The sequence below is a fragment of the Leptonychotes weddellii genome, chromosome 1 (genome assembly GCF_054177405.1).
Source record: "Leptonychotes weddellii isolate Sample4059 chromosome 1, ASM5417740v2, whole genome shotgun sequence".
NCBI classification, from domain to species: Eukaryota; Metazoa; Chordata; class Mammalia; order Carnivora; family Phocidae; genus Leptonychotes; species Leptonychotes weddellii.
Genome location: NC_138369.1, coordinates 6762087 through 6769083, shown reverse-complemented (window position 1 = coordinate 6769083; position 6997 = coordinate 6762087).

Genomic DNA, 6997 nt, shown 5'->3' with positions numbered 1-6997 from the left:
AATGAATTTGTTTTCTTGGTGCATATAAAAGTTATGTTTACACTAAATTACCAAAATGTGACACAGAGATAGGAAGTGAGCAAAAACTGTGGGAAAAATGTAGACTTGCTCTACAAGGGGTTGCCAAAACCTTCCATGTGTAAAGAAAGGCATATCGCACTATAAAATGAGGTGTGTCTGGGGGCGCCTGGCTGGCTGGGTCTGAGGAGCGTGGGACTCTTGATCTCAGGGTCATGAGTTCAAGCCCCATATTGGGTGCAGAGATTACTTAAATATATCAAACTTTTTTTTTTAAAAAAAGAGGAGTGTCTGTATTTATGTATGTATGCATCCATGTTTTGCAGTTCTCAAATCTGTGCCCCTTTATCATTCCTACTTTAATGGCTCACCCAGCCCTTTCACGTAGACTCCCTGAGACGCTGTGGAATGAGGTGTCAGACAGACCTAGGTTTCAATGGCTTTCTGGGCCATTGAAGTAGATCAACTTAGGCTACTGACTTAATCCTTCCGGGCCTCAGTTCTTTATCTGTAAAATGGGAGAGAAGAACAGTCCTTATTTGTGAGACTGTTATGAGGATTAAGGATCAGAACAAAAAGGAGCCCTGCACACATGCTGATGTAACAAACATCAGCTTAAAAACAGACAGGTGGAGTATTCGTCCAATGAGACACGTCAGCAATAAAAAGGGACAAATGGCTGGTGAACGCACGGTCAGGGATGAATCTCTGAAACGTTATGTGTCTGGCTTTTTTTTGCTCAAGAGTACGTACTCTGGGGGCGCCTGTGTGGCTCAGTCGGTTAAGTGTCTGCCTTCGGCTACAGTCATGATCCAAGGGTCCTGGGATCGAGCCCTGCATCGGGCTCACTGCTCGGTGGGGAGCCTGCTTCTCCCTCTCCCTCTGCCCCTCCACCCCCATTCATGCTCTTTCTTTCACTCTGCTCTTTCTCAAATAAATAAATAAAATCTTAAAAAAAAAAAAAGTATGTACTCTGCTATTTATGTGAAGTTGTAGTTCAGGTAAAACCAATCTCTAATGATAAAACTCAGATTAGTGGTTGCATCTGGTGTGTAGGGGTGGTAATTAAACTAGAAAGGGGGCACAAGAGAACTTTCTAGGAAGTTAGAAATGTTCTATGTCCTAATGGGAGGTGGTTACATGGAGGTAGACATTTATCAAAACTCACTGAGCTGTTCACTTAATATCTGTCCATTTTATAGTATGTCAGTTATACCTCATTTTTGAAAAGATTTTATTTATTTGACAGAGCGATTGAGAGAGAGAGGGAGAGAGAGAGAACACAGGCAGGGGGAGCGGCAGGCAGAGGGAAAGAAGAAGCAGGCTCCCCGCTGAGCAGGTAACCCGATGCGGGACTCGATCCCAGGACCCTGGGATCATGACCTGAGCAGAAGGCAGACGCTTAACCAACTGAGCCACCCACGTGCCCCAGTTATACCTCATTTTAAAGAGCAAACAGGGGCACCTGGCTGGCTCTGTCGGAAGAGCAGGTGACTCTTGATCTCAGGGTCATAAGTTCGAGCCCCACATTGGGTGTAGAGATTACTTAAAGAAAATTCAAAGGTAAATAAATAAAAAGCCAACAAAGTCTGGGTCTTCAAAGTGCAAGTCCCGTGCTCCTGCCAGAGGTTAGGAAACCAGTCAGGTGATATCAGGAGAGATCTGAGGGGGGTTGAAAGGAGAATAGAGGTGATAACAATAGAGAAATACAAGGAGGGCTTAGAAGAATCAAACGACTGGGAAGCTGGATTACAAGGAGGCCATGCTTGAGGTGGCCATGGTGGACAGCCCAGGTGACGAGAATGAGTAAGAGAGAGAAAATAAGAGAGAAGGGAATGCGTTGAGCTTTGGAATGTGCTGTGGTTACACAGACTGATAATCGAATTGCCCAACTACGGATCTGAACAGGACGACTCCCTCGGAGCTGCCTCTACAGTACGCCCCACACCCCACTGACTCACAGCTGAATGGCAATTGTGCCAAAAACCGGATAGGACTCACTCCTCGCTACTGGCACACGGGGTGGGTAAAAAGCAATTGGAATTTCAGGACTCTCAGAAAAAATTAAAAAGGAAGTTCAGGCAAAGGGCATTCGCAATAAGGATCTTGGAGGAGGAGCTTCTGTCCTACCTTCATCCCCTAGGGGATCACAACTTCCATTACCACTAATCGGCTGCTCTGGCCTCCCAACCTTTGCACAAAGCCTTATTTTACCAGCAAAACATGCCATTGGAAAGACTGGAAATAGTAATAACACCTCAAGGCCCTTTAAAGCAGGATAAAGAAGAATAAACCCCTTCCCTGGACATCAGTCTTCCCCTGGCAACGACTCTCCAAATACCTGCTAGGCAAAGATGGCTGAAGACCTCACCAACAGGAAGATCCCATCCTTACTTTTTATCAGGACAGGTCATCCAGTAGCTGGCCGACAGCTCTGGACAATGTTTGAATGAAAAGCTAATGGATTTTACTGTTACAGGTGCAGCCAGGCAATAGTCGGCCGGGAAATTAATAAATCCCATGGCCTTGCTGGTGGGGACTGGGATCAGGAACAGCAAGCACCTAGTGACAGGACATCAGATGGGAGTCCCCACAGCAGACAACACCATTCTGAGCAAGGGGACAGAACCAGTCCTGTTCCAAGCACCACCGCCCAAAGAAACCTCAGGGCTTCCTCCCTGTTGCTGAAGCAAGGTTTGTGTTTTCCCTGTCAGTTTCATTTGCAGTCCAGTAAAAGCCAACTGGAGCACCCCATCGGTATCTTTTCATGCTGGGGATGCCTAAAATTACCCAGGAACCGCACACACCCACACCCCCCCAGTGCCCAAATCTCTAAACTCTAGCCTTTAAATCGCTCTTGTCACATGTGACAAGCCAGGAACAAGGTTATCGAAACAGAAAAGGAGAAGACCCAGTTCTGCTTTCTCTCCAGCACACAAATGAGGTGGTAAATGCTTTCGAGGTTTTCTTTCCCATGCTACTGAAGGTAGTTGTTGCTCAGGAAAATCAAAATTATAGACAGGATCGTTTCCTTGAAAAAAAGAAACGGGTGGTGCTAACAGACTCAGCTGAATATGAACAAGAAATCAATTTACCAGTGTGTTTTTCCAAACTAGGTGATGCCAAGGCATTTTCCTCAGGTGTGATCTCAGTGGAAGATTTTGTTGTCAGCTCCTTTGGGGAGAGGTTTGTTTCTGTGATTGTTCATTGCTGGTTACCTCCACGGTGTTTTATCAACAAATGTCATGTGCTTGACATCCAGGTAAAGTATGGATTCTATTAATGTACTTAACAAGGAATGCGAAGGGCCATCAAAGCACTAAGCAATAAAGGCATCTAGATTTGGATCTTATCAAGGCAGACATATCCTGGAAAGACAGAATGATCCACATAACTCCCCTTAAAGGTCTGCAGTCTCCAAAACAAAAAGTTCTCCCTGTCTTTTTCCAGTGTTGCCCGGGAAGAAAAATATGCCCAGCGATGACCAGTGAATCTCCCCGGCTCATGTTGCTAAAACAGACACAGCTCTTAGGGAGATGCTCCACTTTTCTGAATTTGGGTGTGCCCTGGGCATGCCTGACGCTCTGCACATGACTGGTAAGTGGTTTTGAAATGGCTAAGTGAAGGCATGCAGTTCAGATTCCAACAATTCCCATTTCCAAGGAAAAAGAACAAGAAATCCCAGCCCCCTCGACCCCCCAAAATGCTTTAAAGACAGCAGCCAGGGCTGCTACAAATATACATCATCCTGTTAACACCAGAGGAGAAGGAGCTGCTAGCTCTCAGGAGTCTGGGGAACACATCAGGACTCTGAGCCTCCCTGAGAACATAGGAGGCTACTCAGTGATAAAGAAACCTAAAGTAAAGCAACACATCTTGCTCAAGACTTCACCGTCATTAGTTCCTGTTAGGGATGAAAAAATCAGAGTTGAGAGAATCGAAAGAGATCTTTCGGGAGGTGCATTTCCAAATTTGGGGGCACAGCTCATCAAAGGAATACCAAAACTGGACAAATCAAGCAGCTGACCATGGAGCAGCTCTGGACAAGACTAGAGTCCGAGTCAGGGCTTCAAGGGTTAACCAGCCCGGTCACACTGCCCAGAAACAACTCCTCCTGCAGTTCTATCAGAACCCCAAAGAGAGAAGAAACTAAAGTAAACCTCGCATCTTGCTCAAGACTTGACTGCCGTTATTTCCTCTTAGGGATGGAGTCAATCAGCGTTTGAAATGCAAGTCAATTAAATGCCGCTTGACAAGCCCCACCCCCTCCTCTTCACACAACTGGGTGGCAGAGTTATCGCAATAACCCTCAGCTACAGGGCGCAGCCTTCCTTCCTCCCCTCAGAGAAAACTGATCGTGTCACGGATAGGAATTCCAAGAGTTCACAGCTGCCCGCACAAAGCCGCCCCTCCCCTCCCGTCGATAAAAAAGTTTCCTGCAATCCTGTTATCAGATAATCCCAATTCTTTTAGGGGCTGCTCAGGTTCTAAATAGGAAAAGAACCATTTAGCTCACATCCAGGGCGAGGTCAAGTGCCTCTGGCAACTCACTTAAAACCACTGGATAACTCAGGATCGCGCACCCACTAGTCTCTTCACCAAATCTAAATCGGAGCCCCCCTAAAAGGAAACATCGTCATGCGGACAGCTCAACTAAACCCATTCACAGCTTCTGAACAAAAAAGGCCACCCTGAGGGATCCGTCCGACGTTGCCTCCACCCGGTCGCTGCCCCGGTTTAAGGTCTCCGCGAATTTCCCTTCGCTGGCGACCGAGGAGGCCACGTTTCGGCTCGGGAAGGAACAGAGGCCCTGAGGGTGGTCTGGGGGGCGCGTAGGTGAACGACCCAGGCCGGGGCAGCGAGCAAGGCCTCCAGGACTAAATGGGCTCGCCCCAGATCGCGGAGGGCACCTCGCCCAGGCTTCGCGGAGACGACTCCGGGGGCCCGGGACGCGTAGTGACAGGCGCCCCGGGCGACGCGAGGGAACGCCGGCCGACCCTCACCCGAACTAGCTGCGGCGGGAGTCCCCAGCCTCACCTCGAGCCCCGCCCAGCGGGTATCCCAGCCCCGCCCCGCGCTCCCCCCACCCCGCATCCTCCGCCTGTCATTGGCCAAGGGGAGTGGCTCGAGGCTCGCGTGTTCCAACCGCGCCCAATGGGAGCTCGGGGACTAGCCCTCAGGGCCGGAGGCGGGGCTGGAGGCGGTGGCCACCGGCCGAAGCGTGAGTGCGGTGCCCGCCAGGAAACTCCGCGTCGGACCCAGGGCTCCACGCAGGCTACAAAGCCACCTGAGCCGCCTGCGGCATTCCTGTCCGCGGGTGGACGCGAGGGCGCCCGCAGGGACCCGCCCCCCCGGGCCAAGCCCCCGGGATTCTGGTACTCCTCACCCCAGAACAACTCGGTGGGGGGTCCCTGCTTCCCGAGAGCTGGAGAGCCCCGTGTCCCGCTCTGAGGAAGACAAGGGGGTCCTCCCATCCGGCGGAGACTTATGGGGAAAGCCTCACCCCGCTTCTCGTGACTCCCCCACACCCCAAACCTCGCAATCCCTTCAACACTCCCTCCAGCCGTTTGGAAAGGACTTCGTGCCATTTCCCCACACATCGTACAAGGATGGGGTGATTTTCCGCAGCTCCCAGAATTACCAAGGGGCTCCCCGAGTTCTGGAGGGGTCACCCCACTGCACGCGGGCGCCTGGAGCCAACCTTACCTGCCGTCCCCGTCGCTGCGAGAAGCAGGGCGGCGGCCCAGCACAGCCCCCAGCCCGCGGGTTTCAGGCTCCCAGCCTCCGCCAGCGAAAGTGCCATCCCGGGCTTCGGTCCTTAAAGTCCGCACAGGAAACCCGGGCTTCGAGCACTCGGGTGGCAAATGCGTGCGGGGCCCCAGTCATTTGCAGCATTTCTATGTGTTTCCTTGCAGGGGGAGGAGTTTGCGGTGGGGTGATTTTGGAGTATCTTCACCTCACTGCGGGAGGAGGAGTTTCGAGAGGAGGAGTTTTGAACGGCCGATGTGACAAGGCCTATTTAACCCGTAAAGCCCTGACTCGGATTCCAGTCTTTTCCAAAACTTGCTTCCAGATCATCTAATAGGCTAATGACCAATTTCCCTCTGCCTCCAAAGGAAAAACTAGACATGTCGGAAACCTTACCGGCTCCTTTCTCCACTTGCCTTTTCCTTTCTAGGAATCGTATATAGATTTTAACTGAGTTTAATCCCATATAGTTTTGAGACGATTCTTCAGAATTGGTCTAAACGGTACTCAGTGAGGAATTTAAATAAAATCTTCACAAACATTCAGCCCCAAACTGATCTTGTTTTGTGGGATCCCGCACTTGGATGAATACAAGCAAAAACATCTCTAAAATCAATTGATCCAGTCGGGGTCTGGACATAAATACAGATTTATATTTTTAGAAGATGTTAAACAGGCTACTTCCTCTCCCCAAAGCAAAATCAAAACAAAACACCTTTTAGAGTTGAACTTGATTGCCTTAATCAGAGAGGGCTGATGGAAAGCAGCTTTTAAGAATCAAGAGTCTTGGGGCACCTGGGTGGTTCAGTCGGTTAACCGTTTGCCTTCGGCTGGGGTCAAGATCCCAGGGTCCTGGGATGGAACCCAACATTGAACTCCTTGCGCAGAGCGAAGCCTTCTTCTCCCTCTCCCTCTGCCTGCTGCTCCCCCTGCTCATGTGTCCTTTCTCTCTCTCTCTCCCTCTCTGTCAAATAAATAAAATCTTAAATATATATATATATATATCAGAGTCTCTTTTGGAATTAATGAAGTTTCCAAGGCCGCTTGCCAAAAAGGCACTTATGAGAATCTTGCCTGAACCCCATGAAGGGTCTGGCAGTCTTGGAGGGGTCTCCCAGGAATGAGCAGAGTTCTCTGAGGTTTTACAGACTAGAGCTTGGCAGAATGTACTAACCTCTCAGCAGGCTTATGGGGAAACCCCTGAGAGGAGGCAAAAAAGAGGCAGAAAGAG